The sequence below is a fragment of the Lycium barbarum genome, chromosome 10 (genome assembly GCF_019175385.1).
Source record: "Lycium barbarum isolate Lr01 chromosome 10, ASM1917538v2, whole genome shotgun sequence".
Classification (NCBI taxonomy): Eukaryota; Viridiplantae; Streptophyta; class Magnoliopsida; order Solanales; family Solanaceae; genus Lycium; species Lycium barbarum.
The window spans coordinates 109,658,306-109,676,542 of NC_083346.1; the positions used below are offsets into that span (position 1 = coordinate 109,658,306).

General features: G+C 38.1%; 1 non-coding gene across 1 annotated transcript; it reads left to right on the forward strand.

The window, feature by feature from the left end:
- The first annotated feature begins 5,646 nt into the window (after window positions 1-5,646).
- Window positions 5,647-5,754, forward strand: LOC132616322 (small nucleolar RNA R71). Its single transcript, XR_009573111.1, has one exon. It is a non-coding gene; the product is annotated as a small nucleolar RNA R71 (small nucleolar RNA).
- The last annotated feature ends 12,483 nt before the right edge of the window (window positions 5,755-18,237 follow it).

Below are 18,237 nucleotides of genomic sequence, written 5' to 3' on the forward strand. Positions count from 1 at the left end.
ATTAATTTTTGTAAATAATAAAGCTTTTTTTTTATTTTACACATCCCTCGTATAGTTAAATTGGTCCAGCCGGGAACCACATTTGTGGATTCTGAAGGATGCCTAACACCTTCCCTTCGGAATAATTTGAACCCTTACCTAGAATCTCACTTATTTTCGTAGACCATGTTAAGCTGCATATATTAATAATTTATAGGTACCCTAGTATACCTTAAATACTAGATGGCGACTCTGTACATAATTAACTATTTCAGAGTTCCATAAGTTGTGCTTTGTTTAGCCCTCAGTTAAAATAGGGTGCAACAACACACACCCAAATTTACCCAAGTTATACCCATTTATTTCTTTTTGTCTAAGCACCCTTTTTTTTAGAGACACGAGTTAGAAGGGAACTTTAATTCGATAAAACCAACTATCTTTTTTTTTTAGTTCAGTTTTTCTCTTCTTCTTTTTTTTTGATTTCGTACTAACAAGCTAAAATTACTTTTCTTCGGTGCACTTATATACCTCCCTAGAATGCAACCAATAATCCCTCCCCTTTTTTTTCATATCCCAACTCCAATTACCATAAGTCATCGTTAAAGTGCTCAAGGAGTGTATTGGATCAAAACAAGCTACTTAGAATGAAAGGTTAAGGCTATATTGACTGCTACCAAAGAAAAGGCTCAATAGGGTTAACTAAGGTATAATTACAAGCACTGGTAGGTAGGAAAAGGTTAAATTTAAGCTAACAAAGAAATTCCTCTATCACTTCCTAAGTTCCAACATACTTTATTTCGGCGAACACACGGGGCAAGTTGTTGACATAAAATACATAGCATGGATACAGATCAAATCCTTACACACACGGCACATAATCAACGCAAGAAGGATCATATTTCCCTCGAATCAAGCAACAACATATCAACCAATGCCAAGTAGGTCATGCATGAGTCAAATACAACAAGAATTTAGTATTTCGAGAGAGGTCATCTATTTTCACAGCATGCTTTCAAATCAAAATGAAGAATAGCTCACATTGCCAATATTTCACCGAATCCGAGCACCTAGTATTTGAATGGTCCTCCTATGGACTAATTTTCCCTCAAGCAGGTTGTCATCCACCCGTCATCAGGAAAAGCCCTTTCTACGACTAAAAAATAATCCTAACGGGCAACTTATGCCACTACCAAGGGCCTACTAAACTAGAAAACAAAATCTTTTTGCATTTTTTTGTGTATTTTATATCTTTCTTTTTTTAAGAATACTCCTAAGCAAAAAGGAAGAATCATCTAACTCATGCAATTGCAACAACCTCTTTTCACTATCGTGCGATCTCTTAATTTGCTCCTTGTACATTTTCGCGTTCTTATATGCATGATAACGAAATTCATCTAACTCGCGCAACTGCAATAACCTCTTTTTACCAGCTTTTACCAAGTTAATGGCAGCTTCTTTAGCGCCCAATAAGCTCTATGCTCAAGCTCAACCAGTAGATGACACGCCTTACCAAAGACAAGCTTATATGGAGATGTGCTAATGGGAGTTTTGTAGGCTATTTTGTATGCCCACAGAGCATCATTGAGTTTCACCGACCAATCTTTCCTACTCACGCTAACAGTCTTCTCTAAGATTCTCTTAATTTCTCGATTCGATACCTCTACTTGACCACTCGTCCGAGGATGATAAGCCGTCGCTACCTTGTGTTTCACCCCATACTTGAGAAATAATTTATCAAAGAGCCTGTTTAAAAAGTGCGTACCTTGATCGCTGATGATGGCCCTCGGGGTTCCAAACCTCGTGAATATATTCTTCTTCATAAATATTGCTACCACACTAGCATCCTTGGTAGGAAGTGTAATGGTTTTCACCCACTTCAAGACATAATCTACAACAACCAACATGTACTTATTTCCCTTGGACGGTATGAAGGGAACTATGAAGTCGATACCCACACATCAAATAGTTCAATCTCCAAGATGCCCTTCAATGGAATTTCATGACGCTTGGAGATATTTTCGGTTCTCTGGCAGCTATCGCAGGCTTTCACAAATTCATGAACATCTTTGAACAAAGTAGGCTAATATAAATCGGACTGAAGTACCTTTACAGTTGTTCTTTCACCAGCGTGATGTCCACCATTGGGTTATGAGTGACACTTCTAAAGAATCACAGGGACCTCGTCCTCTGGAATATACCTTCCAATTAGTAGATCTGTGCCAACCCTGTAGAGATAGGGCTCATCCCATATATAGAAACGACTATCATGCAAAATCTACTTCTTCTTCTCGTAATTAGCACCAGGGGGATAAATATCACTCACTATAAAGTTCACCATGTCTGCATACATGGCACCTGAGCTGACTGAAGAGCAAAAAGTTGGTCATCAGGAAAAGTCTTCTTAATCACCACTGTTTCACCTATATGTTCCCGATCTTTCAATCTCGATAAGTGGTCTGCTACTTGATTTTCTATGCCCTTTCGGTCAAGAATCTCAATGTCAAACTCTTGTAGCAGCAGTACCTAATGTATAAGCCTCGGCTTCGCACCCTTCTTTGCAAATAAGTAGCAAACTGTAGTATCATCAGTACCGCCAATAACTCCTTGTTTGTAACCGTGTAGTTCATCTGGGTTCATCAAGTGTCTTGCTGGCATAATATTTCGGATGAAATATCTTGTCCCTCTTCTGACCAAGGACAGCTCCTACAGCAAAATCGCTTGCATCACACATCAAAATAAATGACAAAGACCAATTGGGTGCGATGATAATAGGAACAAACACTAATCTATTCTTCAACTTATCAAAAGCCGTCAGACAGGCTTTATTGAACATAAACATCACATCTTTTTCTAATAGCTTGCACATCTCATTAGCAACTTTAGAGAAATCTTTGATGAACCGTTGATAAAAGTCTGCATGCCCAAGAAAAATGCGCACTCCTCAAACTGAAACGGGTGGTGGAAAATTTTCAATCGCCTCAATTTTCACCTTATCAACTTCTATTCCCTTGCTCGATACCTTGTGCCCAAGAACAATGCCCTCTCGAACCATGAAATAGTATTTTTCCCAGTGAAGTACCAAGTTTGTTTCTTCACAATAAGCTAAAACGAGATTAAGATGGTTCAAACAGTCATCAAAAGAATCTCCAAAGACAGAGAAATCATCCATGAATGCCTCTTCATATTTTTTTACCATATCGGTGAAAATAGCCATCATGCATCTCTAGATCGTACCTGGGGTGTTGTATAAACCGAAAGGCATCCTCCGGAATGCAAATGTATTATATAGACAAATGAATGTGGCCTTCTTCTTATCCTTTGGTGCAATCATGATCTGATTATAGCCCGAATAGCCATCCAGAAAGCAATAATAATAGTGCCCAGCCAATCTATTGAGCATCTGATCCATGAATGGCGACGGAAAGTGATCTTTTCTGGTACCGTTTAACTTGCGATAGTCAATACATATCCTCCAACCAGTAACAGTTCATTTAGGCACCAATTCATTCTTCTCGTTCTCTACCACAGTCATGCCCCCATTCTTCGGGACACATTATACAGGGCTCACCCATTTACCGTCAGAGATGGGATAAATAATGCAATTGTCAAGCCACTTGATTACCTCTTTCTTCACTACTTCCTTCATAATTGGGTTCAATCGTCTCTAGCATTCAACATTGGGCTTGCTGTCCTCTTCTAATAATATTTTGTGAATGCAAAAAGAACTACTAATACCTCAAATATCAGTTATCGACCACCTAAGGACTCGAATTCGACCTGTTAGCACTCGCAATACACTTTCAACCTGCATATCAGTCAAATAAGTAGAGAGGATCACAGGTAATGTATTTTCACTACCCAAGAAAGCATGGCAAAAATAAGAAGGTAATGGCTTCAACTCAATAACTGGAGACTCTTAATTACACGGGTTCGGCTTCTTCCAGGACTCTGGTCTGTTTAACTCCTCAAATGATGTATTCACTCGCAAATAAGTACATGAAGTGTCTAGGATGCTAAGACACTTCTCGACTTCTGCATCAACCATCAAATCCTACCCATACACCGAAGCTGTCTCCAAAGGATCTCGCAAAGCTAGAAAGTGATCTAAGTCTGCATTAGTGAACTCGGGCTCCACAACTGTAGACATCTTCAACTCCTCATAATGGGCTGGAAGCTTGGTAGCTTTAAACACATCAAAAGGCTCCTTTTATCTATCAACTGTCGTAGACATTTTCCAATTTTTAACTCGGATCACAGCATCAATAGTAGCCAAGAATCCTCTTTCCATGATGAGAGGAACACTCTTATCTGCCTCATAATTAAGTATTACAAAATCAACCGACAGAATAAATGGTCCTACCTTCACAAGAACATCCTCAATAATACCGTTAGGATGAGCAAGAGATTGATCAGCTAGCTACAAATTAATAGTCGTTGGCCTAGGCTCACCCAAACCTAACGTTCAGAATACAGAAATAGGCATCAGATTAATACTAGCACCTAAGTCACACAATTCTAGCCCAACATCAATGTTGCCAATAGTAATCAAAATCGTGAAGCTACGGGGATCTTTCAATTTTGGAGGAATTTTACTCCTCACTCCAGAACTGCACTCCTCAGTAAGTGCAATAGTTTCAAACTCTATTTAATGCCTTTTGTTCATAACCACATCTTTGATATACTTAGCATATTTTGGAACTTTTTGAAAAAGCTCCACCAAAGGAATGTTAATGTGTACCGATTTAAAGAGTTCAAGAAATTTCTTACAAGCCGAATCTACTTTCTGTTTCTGAAGTCGAAGTGAAAAAAGAGGGGGTCGTCGAACCACTTTCTCTACGGACTGCTTTGCGAATTTCTGCTCTGGCTCAGCTCACTTAATAGGGATAAGTTCTGCTTCGGCTATGTTTTTTTTTTTTTCGGAGGCACTTTTTCATGTTCTGTGCCATTTCTCAAGGTGACTGTCTTGCACTCCTTTGGGTTATTCTCAGCATCACTAGAAAGAGCACTGTGTGGTCTAACATTATGCATAATAGCCATCTGACCCATTTGACGCTCAAGCTCATGAATAGGTTTATGCATCTCACTCTGAACTTTCTGATTTTGCTGCTGCATTACCTGTTGTTGAGCTATGAGTTGTTTCATTATCTCTTTTAAATTGCTAGCTGGCTGAGCCTGAGTTTGCTGATAATTGTTCAGCTTGTGGAAGTCCTACTTCCCGAATGGAGGATTATAATTGTTTCCATAAAAGTACCCACAATTTCCGCCATCATGGTTTTTGTTGCCCCACATAATAGACGGATTCTGGATTCAATAGACAATTAGAATAATCATAAATCTTACCAAACTTACACACACTGCTTGCTGAATATGTTGAACTAATTGGACCTGCTGAGCTTGAGGAAAACCCCTTAATATCACATTAGTAAGTGTACTTATATCGGCCCGAATAGCTGTAACATCATCTACTTGAAGAACCCCAACGACTTTTTGTGGTAACCCCTGGCTCATATCTTGATATTCCTGAGTGCCCTTAGATATAAGCTCGAGTAAAGCTTCAATTTCCTCATAAGTCTTGGTCAAAATCTGTCCCTGGGCGGACACTTTCAACAAAGCACTAGAATCATGCCTCAACCCTTAAATAAAATAATGCACAATAATCTTCAGGGGCTGCATATGATGAGAACAATCTCATAAATAACCCTTGAACCTCTCCCAAGCCTATGATAGAGATTCGAAATCCTTCTGAGTGAAGTTGGCAATTTTCCCTCTAAGCTCTTTCATTTTTCGGATCGAAAAAAACTTCTCGATAAATTTGCTCGATAAAATCTCCCACAAAGTAATAGAATTTGCGGGGAGATTATTAAAGCACTCTTTAGATTCACCAATCAACGAGAACGGGAATAATACAATCTTCACCTAATCGTCTGTGACATCTCTGTATTGGAAATTTTCACTCAAGTCCACGAACTGCATCAAATGCTTGTGTGGGTCTTCATTTGGCTTACCCATATACTAGCACGTAGCTTGCACGAGCCGCACTGTTCTTTCTTTCAGCTCGAATTGTTGGTTGATTTTCGTCTTGACAATGGTCTTAGCAGTTTGCCAGACTGGGTCTGGCATAGTTTAGAATTGGAACTCTAGACGGTTATGCCACCTGAGCAGGTCCCACATCCTGTTCATCCTTGTTTTTGTTTCTTTCCCTTTCTACCGCTTTAAGAGCAAGTTTTGCTGGCTTTCTCAGCAATTCTTCTCTGTCTGCATAAATTTCTTTTGATTTCGGGATCAAGATCAACTAATGCTTCTCCTGAACTTCCAGTGCTTGGCATAAACAAGAGAAACATGAAGTGACATAACTAGACCAACGAAAATAGTAAAGACTTGAATAGAGAAACAAAAAAATAGTAAAGACTTGAATAGAGAAACAAACTCAAATAAGAAAATAGTAAATCTTTCTAAGTCCTCGACAATGGCGCCAAAAACTTGTTACTCCCAAACGCACCCCCAAGTATACGTGGTCGTACAAGTAATATATGATGTTTAAGTCCAGATATCATACCCACAGAGACTTCGATTTTATACTGTTCAACTGATTCAAACTTCATTATAGCTATTCAAGAAAGTGGCAATCAAAATATTTTGTTGTGACTAACTAAAAGCTGAAAATAAACTATTGATATGAGTTTTTTTGTGATTGAGAAACTTGACGAAGACTGTAAGGTTTATCAGATAAGAGAAATCTCCAGGGTCATGGCTTTCGATAATCCAGTTGATTTTTTGACAATTCTACCCATTTCCTATGTTACTAGTTGACGGGTTAATTATAACTTTATGAGTATCTTCCGAGTTGCTCACAAGCCTGTAGATGCTAATATAACTACTAGGTTGAGAGTAAGGTCTTGGAACATTGGAACTTTAACGGGAAAGTCCATAGAGCTAGTTAAGATTCTTAAGAGGAGGATGGTTAATATTGCTTGCGTCCAAAAGACTAAATGGGTAGGACATAAAGCTAAGGATGTGGACGGGTATAAGCTTTGGTTCTTGGGTAAGTCGGGAGATAGGAATGGGGTAGGCATCTTGGTTGATAGTGAGCTAAGGGATCAGGTGGTAGAGGTTAGAAGGGTCAATGACAGGATAATGACAATTAAGTTGATCGTTGGAGGTTTCACCTTGAACATTATTAGTGCTTACGCACCGCAAGCGGGCTTGGACGATGAGGTAAAGAGGTATTTTTGGGAGGATTTGGATGAAGCGGTGGGAGGTATACCGCCTACTGAGAAGTTATTCATAGGAGGAGATTTCAATAGACACATTGGGTCTGTTTCGAGGGGTTATGATGATGTGCATGGGGGTTTTGGCTACGGAGACAAGAACGGAGGAGGAGTCTCACTTCTAGATTTCGCTAAGCCTTTTGGTTTGGTGGTAGCCAACTCGAGTTTCCCTAAGAAGGAGGAGAACTTGGTAACCTTTCATAGCTCGGTGGCAGCGACGCAGATAGACTTTTTGCTCCTTAGAAAGGATGATAAATGTCTTTGTAAAGACTGCAAGGTCATTCCGAGCGAGAATCTTACGACCCAACATAAGCTATTAGCGATGGATTTGGAGATCAAGAGGAAGAAGAAGAAGAGGGTCGCCAATGATCGGCCGAGGATCGGGTGGAGGAGTTTGACTCTGTCTAGTGCCCAAGAATTAGGGGAGAAGTTGATGGCTTTAGGGGGGTGGGAGAGCAGGGGAGATGCTAGCAGTATGTAGGATAAGACGGCCAGTTGCATTAGAGAAGCAGCTAGAGAGGTTCTGGGAGTCTCAAGGGGTCGCCATGCTGTGCACCGAGGGGATTGGTGGTGGAATGGGGAGGTCCAAGGTAAAGTGGAAGCAAAGAAGCAGGCGTATGCGAAGCTGATAGACAAAAAGTATGACGAAGAGAAGCGGACGAATAGGGAAAAGTATAAGATGGTGAGAAAAAAGGTGAAGTTGGCAGTGTCGGCAGCAAAAACGGCGGCGTTTGAACGCCTTTATGCAGAACTAGATGACAGAGGCGGGGATAAGAAGTTGTTCAGACTTACCAAGGCGAGAGAGAGGAAGGCACGCGACCTGGATCAAGTGAAGTGCATTAAATATGAGGATGGCAAAGTGTTAGTGGAGGAAGCTCTCATTAGACGGAGATGGCAGTCATACTTCCATAAACTCTTGAACGAAGACGGGGACAGAGACCTTGAGTTGGGAGATTTGGAGTACTCTGAGAGGCATCGTGATTGTGGGTATTGTAGGAGTATAGGGGTCGGCGAGGTTAAGGGTGTTGTTCGTAGGATATGCAGGGGAAGAGCGACCGGACCTGACGAGATTCCTGGGGAATTTTGGAAGAGTGCAAGTAGGGCAGGCTTGGAGTGGCTGACTGGGTTTCTTAATGTCATTTTTAAGACGGCGAAGATGCCCGAAGAATGGAGGTGGAGTACAATGATTCCTTTTTACAAGAACAAGGGCGACATTCAAAGTTGCAATAACTATAGAGGTATCAAGCTGCTAAGTCACACTATGAAAGTGTGGGAAAGGGTGATAGAGATGAGGGTGAGGAGAGACGTGTCTATTTCAGAGAACCAGTTCGGATTCATGCCGGGGCGTTCTACTACTGAAGCCATTCATATTGTTAGGAGATTGGTATAGGGAGCAGAAAAGGGACTTGCACATGGTAATCATCGACCTAGAGAAAGCTTACAATATAGTGCCAAGAGAGGTTCTATGGAGATGCTTGGAGGCTAAAGGTGTACCTGTGGCGTACGTTAGAGTGATCAAGGACATGTATCATGTATCCAAGACTAGGGTAAGGACTATAGGAGGAGACTCGGAGCACTTCCCAGTTCTGATGGGTTTGCATCAGGGATCAGCCCTTAGCCCATTTCTATTTGCCTTGGTGATGGATGGATTGACGCGACGAATTCAATGTGAGGTGCAATGGTGTATGTTGTTCGCAGATAACATTGTCTTGATTGATGAGACTCGTAGCGGAGTTAACTCTAAGCTAGAGGATTGGAGACAGACGTTAGAGTCTAAAGGATTCAAGTTGAGTAGGACCAAGAAAGAGTACTTGGAGTGCAGGTTCAGTGGCGTACCTCAGGAGGCTGATGTGGAAATAAAGCTTGGTACCCAGGTCATTCAAAAGAAAGGAAGTTTCAAGTATCTTGGGTCTATTTTACAAGGAAATAGGGATATTGACGATGATGTCACACATCGTATTGGTGCAGGATGGTTGAAATGGAGGCTCGCTTCCGGAGTTCTGTGTGACAAGAAAGTGCCACCAAAACTTAAGGGCAAGTTCTACAAAGTGGTGGTTAGACCGACTCTGTTGTACAGGCAGAGTGTTGGCCAGTCAAGAACTCTCACGTGCAGAAGATGAAAGTCGCGGAAATGAGAATGCTACGGTGGATGTGTGGGCACACTAGGAGAGATAGGATCAGGAATGAGGACATCCGGGACAAGGTAGGAGTGGCATCGGTGGAGGACAAGATGCGGGAAGCGAGACTGAGATGGTTTGGGCATATGAAGAGGAGAGACATTGATGCCCCAGTGCGGAGGTGTAAGAGGTTGCCTATGGACGGTTTTAGGAAAGGTAGAGGAAGGCCAAAGAAATATTGGGGAGAGGTGATTAGGAAGGACATGGCGCAGTTTCAGATTACCGAGGACATGACCTTAGATAGGAGGTTGTGGAGGGCTCAGATTAGGATAGAAGGCTAGTAGGTAGTCTCGCTTTTTTGTCGCACTAGTAGGCGTAGTTTTGCTCTACTTTTTATTGCCCTTGATCCCTGCTTTTATGTGTTGGGTCTTGTCTTTTCATGTTGTTATCATGACTTCTTTACTCTTGTTATTTCTCATTTTCGCATTGCTTTGATTTGCTTGTAGGTATCTGACTTTTTTCCCTTGTTTTGTTTTTTGAGCCGAGGGTCTTTCAGAAACAGCCTCCCTACCTTCCAAGGTGGGGGTAAGGTCTGCATACACTTAACCCTCCCAGACCCCACACTGTGGGATTCATCTGGGTATGTTGTTGTTGTTGTTGTATCCCCATGGTCGTCAGAGGTAACAAGAACGCATTTACTTCTCCGTATTCAATTAAGCAAGGATAAGCGTTATATTCCTATCCTCATTAGCGAAACGATTATATCGAACAAACCCTATTTATTCTTATTACGCATGCAAATTCCCTATCCCTAGTCCAATTCACACACCACAAATAGTGTTCAACTATTGGCCAAATAATCAAACAATTAATATCAAGAATAAATAAGCAACCCAATGTAAGGAAATTTAATCAATACAATTTGTCGCCAAACCAACTGTCATGTCTTTCGGCACAACCCCGAAATTAAGAGGTTTAGCTACATATGATTCTAGATGAAGAACAAGAATTCATGAATAATATAGGGTTGAAAAGAAGAAAATAAAATAATTCTAGAGGGAGAAAGTAGGACGACAGCTTACAAGTCTTGACAAAATCCCTGCACGTCGTTTACAACTCATAAAATGTCTATTTATAGTCTAGGGTTAAAACTAAAATAAGTAGATCAAATCCCGATCGAAATGGGAAAACGTTGCACGAAATTGGCTTGGGGCGTCGCCCAAGAGGTATTTCCAGGTTCTCTTTTTCTCTTTAGTAATTTCTCCCTTTTGTGCTGGGGCGTAGCCCAGCGCAACGCCTGGGGCGACGCCCGACGCCGAAGTGTCAATTCCTTCTATTTGCAGTGCTTTTCTTCACCTCTTCACGTGCACATTTGGTTCTTGATTCTCAACGTCGACCAAACTGCTTGGTTTCTCATAATTTATCCTCATTGTACCTAAAAACACAAAACATAACAACATAAGCGCTAATACAACAATTCCATCATAGAAAATGCGATTGAAGTCCTAATAATGAGAGGTAAAGTGACGCTAAATATCGATATTTGTACCACATATCACTACCAAACGAAATACTACAGACTCAAAGGGCTAACAAGTGGTAACACTATTTGAAAAGACTAAAATTTCACAAGACATATCAATAAAAGCCTACTACCATCTTTTATACTGAGCAACACATATTATTTCACTTCAATAACATGCAGGACAAGTTCTAGACTAAGATGCAAAATATGAAATATATGCAAGAAATTTTCACCTCTCATAGCACAAGTCTCAATCAAGATGGTTCAATATACTCTATGACAAAAGGGGTCATCGCGAACTACAGAAATAAAAAAAAATAATAAAAAAAAAAACTATAAACAGAGTCACTACCATGAGCCTAGATGTAAGTAAGTTTGCTATTTTATATTAACACTCAAACATCGAAAAAAAAGTACTACTCAAACTTAGGCCTAAATATGTCAGCATCATACAAGTCAAATGGCTTTTCTTCTCTCTCCTTCACTATTCCTAAATAAAAAGCCAATTCTATTTTTTAAAATCACCCGGTTCAAGCTACCTCTCTCGAAAAGAACGAATGCACAAAGTAAAATCGAGAGGATTATTAACTACAATGAATTGAATACTAAACACGGATTATCTCCTCACCCCGCAGTTAAAAATGTGCATTGCTCCCAATGCTCGCCATACATAACAAAATGGTAAAAGAAACTCCTTGAAAGGATAAATGCCGAAGCATTATGAGCTCATGGGGTACTCAGTCTCTCCTAGCACGACATGATTCTTTATGTGGGCATCCCATGCTTAGTCCCAATTGTCTGGCTTGTTTTTGCATACTTCCAATAATTTTCTTCCATACTCATACTCCTACAAAAACAACACTACAAAAAATAACACAATGAAAAAATAAACAAACAACAATATTTTATTTTATTTAAAAAAAAAAAAAACAATAAAGTTGGGTTACCTCCCAACAAGCACCTGATTTAACATCGCGGCACGAAACACTATCCTCTTACACATTTTTAATTTATTGTAAAGTCCTAAATATTAGGGATTCAATCAAAATTTAGTTGATTTAATGTCCTAAATATTAAAAAAATAAGTGAATTACCATTTTGTCTACTGTAAGGTTCATTTATAGAGCAAAAGGCAAGCTACATTTCGCTAAGAGATTTCTTGCTTTCAATATAATATTAGATTAAGTTATTTTCTGTAAAATATTAACTCGATATTAATGCTTTTTAGTTTTTACCTTGTCACTTATCAACTTTTTTCTAGGAGCTAGACAGCCATCCTCTTTGTTCCAATTTTCCAAAAGACGAAATGATTAAATTTTTCAATGTGTTGTTTGAAAAATCTTTGAATTATTCTGATTAAAGTATTTTTGTGTTATATTATCTGATGACTTCAGTGCAGAATTTCTTTGTCCAAATCCACTCCTCAAGGAGAAAGTGTACGCAGTGGTATGTAATATAATTTACCCAATTATGATGGGATCGAATCCCATAGGAAACAATATACTAGTCAATCAAGCAAGTAAGGAATTTTCACTTTCTACACTAAGCCAAACACTTGATGATAATTTGATTTTGAGATAGATTATAACTAATGAGGAAATATAAACTACGCTAGAAAGGAAGTAAAATAATCAATGGCGACAAGCATGGTTACAAGGAACTCTCAAGTAACGATCCAATATATTTTACAATTTTAAAACTAAGAGCGGGTCTATGTTAATAGATAATCATGTCTAAAATCTCATTGAAAGTCTCCCAACCAAATCAAAGAATTTCACTCTAAGCTTTTTCAAGCCTTAGAGTGTGATATTAAGCACAAACAATTGAATATCAAATTTATTTTCCTATTCTTAGCTCAAGTTATCAGATGAGGTTTAAAGCCTCAAACTCTTGTAAATTAATCTTTCTCAAGCTCAATTTTCCTCTTCCGAGCTCAAATAAAAGTAAATGGGCGAGTCCTAGAGTTAGGTAATCCCTTAATAAATATTAAAGAACAAGATTAATTAAAGAAACAAAGACTCACTTCAATGGAAATAAAACTCATTCAATACATAAGCAAAACAAGAGATTTAATCCAACTTTGCAAATGAATATTCCCATAAATAAGATTAAAGTGATAGAATAAAATGCTACACACTTATATATACAATAAAAACAAGAGTTGAAGAAATGGATAAAGAATTTCTCATTGAGTGCCTCCGAATCTTCAACCCCTCAGTGTAGTTTCTTGCTCCTAAACTTGAAAGAATGACCAAAGATGAAAAATAATTTCTCCAAGTCTTGCTTTTATAGTTCCACAATCTTCCCAATCAAAATAAGACCAAAAAACCCCTTAGTTTGTAGATTTACGAATCTGGCCGTTTTTTGCAATTTTAACCACTTTTCTCATTTCTTCGATTTGACCTAATTTGTTTTTCACTTACTTTCTTCCCGATCACTTCTCAACCATATAAAACCTGTAAAAAAATAAGAAAACATAAGTGCATTATTTTCTCGAACAAACATAACAAAAATGTGATCAACACATTCATCATTTTCAGGAACTTATAATTTTTTCTTTAATTTAATTTTATTTTATAATTCAAATACATAGTTTAATATATTTATAAGATTTCTTAATATTATAACCTCAGTGATATAGGGTACATGAGCAGGACGCGTACCATAAGACTAGTATATTTAAAAGTACGAAAAGCAAAAGAAAAACAAATCTTTGAAATTTCTGAAATTTTTGGCATTCTCTCTTAGTGGCCATTTGATAAGAGGTATTAGAGAAAATAATATCGGTATTAGCTTTGGTATTATTTAATCCCCTTGTTTGGTAGTGTTTTCAATTTATGTATAATTGATAGTCTATTGGCTAAGCTTCTAAAATCAGCTTATTTTGAAAAGTGTTCTTTTTCAAAAGTATTTTCGACGAAAAGTAGTTTGTGTTTGACCAATTAATTTAAAAGTCACTTTTAAACAGAAATTAGTGTTTGGCCAAGCTTTTAAAAAGTGCTTCTAAGTGTATTTTTCTCAAAAGTGCTTTTCGACAGATTTTTTTTTTTTTTTAGCTTCTGAAAAACAGCTTCTGCTACTCTCAAAAGCTTGGTCAAACACCTCACTCTTTTAAAATAAGTACTTATTGGAAAAAATAAGTACTTTTGGGGAGAAAAAGCCTGGCCAAACAGGCTATAATATATTTATTGGTTGTACACCCTATTCAGTATTATTCTTATACATATATAGTAAATCAAGATATTAATAGCACTAGTATATACTATATTCCTATTTTAATGCACCATATTCAATACTATTATTAATTATGCAATACATTTTATTTAATACATGTAACACCTCGTACCTTTAAACTAAGCCGCGTCTATGACTCAGGGATCCCGGAAGCCAAAAAGGGAGAGTTTAAGTCGAAAAACAGACTCAGTTCTACAGGTGGCATTCGACGGACTTTCTCAGACTACTGATAGTACGATCGAATCGAAGGACCGTCAATATTACACCGTCCCTAGGAACCTCGTTTTGCAAACTCTCTGGACTTTCTTAGATTACTGACAGTACAGTCGAATCAACGGACCGTCAATGATGTACCGTCAAAATCAAACTCGGACCATCTAAGAAACTCGACGAACGTCGACTCGTCGACGAACCATTAAGTGCACCTTCAATCCTTCCCGATAGCAAATAGTATAAATATAACACTTCATTCTAGAAAATCAGTTCTCACAATTCCCAGGCCCTAGCACCAAAGTTTTCTTCTCCCGTCAATCCAAAACATCAAGGCAAGCTATTCCAAGCCCTTCCAAGTTAATTCTAGTATGTATTCATGTAACCTAACAAGGGTTCATTATTCCTAACCTAGGGTTTTCAATAAAACTCATCTCACGGTTCAAAGTTCAAGCTTTTGGAATCCTATTACAAGTTTTAGACGTTTACATGTATGTAGAGTTATCATTGTTCTTCCCCATGCCACGTTCCTCCATGATTATATGAATGTTTACCAAAATTGGGGTTTGAGCCGTGTTCACCATAATCCTAAAATCATGTACCATGATATACCATGTTTGTATGATTACTTTATTATTGTGTTCTTAACATTCCTTTTTGGTTATTGAGAATCTGTTCTTAATCCATGAAAATCCATACTTTGCCTTCCATGGGTTCTTAAATGGAAGATATGAACTTTTATGTTTATTTTCATGAACTTCTATATGTTTTCCATGTTTTCATACAAGTTACATTATATATTACCTTCATGTTGTAATACAAGCAAGAATCATGCTTACAAACAAGTTATATAATTCATGAGCTACTAAGCCAACTATATCCATGTTCATGTTTTGGGAGTTATACAGATTCCCGAGAAGGCTCAGATAGCGTCAAACTACGTATGCTAGTGTAAGATAAGGATCGCTCCACCCAGTTAGGACGATACCTTCATGTTTACCCATTATGGTTATTGGATCCATTCATGTTCATATTCATGTCTTGTACCCTGACAAGGTACAAGATGGCTTAGCTGGTCGGGTAGAGATCAGATGCCACGTTCTTACGTGGTGGTTACATGTCGGTTGTGCTAATGCTCTCCCACAGATATCTTTACAGACTTAAAATATTTTACTCATGTTATGCATACATACTCATATCATATGATATTCATGTTCATGTTCCATTTATAGTTTCGGTTTCAGTTTCGGTTATATTACTTCGTGTGCCATGCTTTACTTCATTCAGTTGCTTTACATACCAGAACAATTCAAGTGTACTGATGTCACCTTTATTTTCTCGGAGGCCTGCATTTCACGATGCAAATTTACAGGACGACGGATCATCTCGTTAGGATTTTACACGTATCAATTATTCATAAGCCCCATGATGTGCCGGGAATTTATGGCACATTCAAGGCCTTTTTACGAGAAGTTTTACTAGTTTTTAAGCAAGTTCGTGTCTATTTAATGTGTTTTTAGTGTTTTTCAGGTAACAGGACAGGTTTGAAATGAAAACAGTTAAAAGTGCAGAAGTGATCGTAAACTCAGTTTACGGACCGTATTCTTAAATACGGGTCGTTAAGAATAAGAAGAACCAGAAACGCAGGCAAAGGAAATGGTGATTTAAGAACAAATTTTACGGACCGTATTTCAGTTTACGGTGGTCCGTCTTTCAAAGCGAATTTAACCATTTGAGCATCTGGCAGAAAGTCGAAGTTTTGGAAGTTGAAAGACGACTATGCAGTTTACGGACCGTAAATCAATTTACGGCCCGTATTTCAAGAGATTGCAGTTGTTCAAAACTGGAAGGAAGACCTGGTCGTAAACTGGTTTACGGTCCGTATTTCATTTTACGGATCGTATTTCATATCGACGGGGACCAAAGTGCAAATCTGCAAATTTTACATTTTCAGAACCTATAAATAGTCATTGTAGGGTTTTAATAGTCATCAGTTATTATATTTTTGTCTCTTGACTTAGAATATCAAATACTCTCTAATTTTTGAAGGTTCAACCATCAATTCAAGTATTATCAATTCCTCTTTTCTTCCAAAATAAGCAATTATGAATCCTTTAATTTCTTATTTCTTGTTCTTTGTCATGAGTAGCTAAATTCCCTTACTAGGGTTGTGAACTCAATGATGGTGTTTTGTGATTGGGTTTTGTGAATGATATACACATAATAGATTGTTATGGTTTATTTATTCTTCATTCTTCATTCATAATTAATGGTTGCAAACAATGATTAAAGCCATAAACCTTGATTTATTTGAAAAAATAATTAGGGTTGGTAAGAATAAATAACAAGAACTCAAAGCTTTAAACTTTATTTAATAGATTCACTTAGGAATAAGACGAATCTACTTGGCATAATTAACCCTTCTTCATATCACTTTCTTATATTTGGGAAAATCATAGAAAGAAATAATCTTTATTTATTGGGAAATAGTAGAGGTTCACATAGAGGTTAAGTGTATTCATATAGCAATCCATTAGAAGTATATCAAGATCAATATCCATGATTATACACCTCATCCTAAAGGGGACACAACCTTAGTTTCTTTTACCATAAATTTCCACCAAAGCAAGTAGGTAGCAATTAGTCATAGAAAAATAAACTTTTACCAAAATCATCGGATTAAGATATTAGACCTAAATTTAGCATCCTACGACTTTAGTAACCTTTTCACACTATATCCCCTGTGGGATTCGACCCCAACCTTGTTGGTTACTATATTTGACAACATCCGTGTTATACCATTAATAGGTGTAATTTGAGCGTATCACCGTTGCCGAGGAATACGGTTTTGAAATTACTAAATAGTATTTGCTTTTATTGAAGACTTCTGCTTATTCCATCACACCTTGTTTGCTACTCTGTGTAAACTAGGTAAACATGAATCAGAATCAGCAAAATCAACGTGCTGGTAACCAGGGGAATCAGTTGAATAATCAGGCGAATGAATTTGATGGTGAGAATGTTTTCGCTAATCTTGTTCTAGAGTAGGACTATGCATCTGCCATTGTTCAGCCTCGAGTTGGAGTTGCTACCATGAAAATTGAATCCTCTTTATACCAGTTGTTGAAGCTTGAGGGATACTTTCGGAACTCGACCAAGAATGACCCTCAACGTCATTTGCAGAATTTTATGGATGTGTGTGCTAATCACATCCATAACAACGTTCCACAAGATGCTATTCGGCTGAGGTTATTCAAATATTCCTTGGCGGGAGATGCAAGAACATGGTTAGAGAAGCTGCATCAAAATTTGATTACCACATGGGCAGAGATGGTGACTGCTTTTCTCACGAAATGGTACCCTCTTAGCAGAAAGGCTACAATTCATGACAAGATCTATGAATTTAAGCAGCGACCGGGGGAACAACTATATGAAGCCTGGGAGAGATTCAAAGAGTATTTGCAGAAGAAAACGAATCATGGTTTTTCGGATCACATATTAATGGAGAAGTTCTACCGAGGGCTAGATCCAGTGACGTAGTCAGTTGCTAATAATGCAGCTGATGGTTGTTTCATGAACAAATCTTATCGACGAGTGACCAACATACTTAACAAGCTTCACTCATAATCAAGCTTGGCACTCAAACAATGCTGATGTGGTACCGTATAGTAGTGTTATGATCCAGAATATAGTAAAGGATAATCAAGATACCCAGCAAACATTGGCAGAACTTGCAACAAATATTTCCTTGCTAACAAAGAAGTTTGACGAATCCCAGATTAAGAAGGTAAATGTTTGTGAGGATGAAACAGTTTTGCCAAAAAGGATGTACCATACTCAAAATGTTCTGTTCCATGATGGGCCCTCTATGCAGGTTGAAGATGCTAATTATGTGAATAACTCT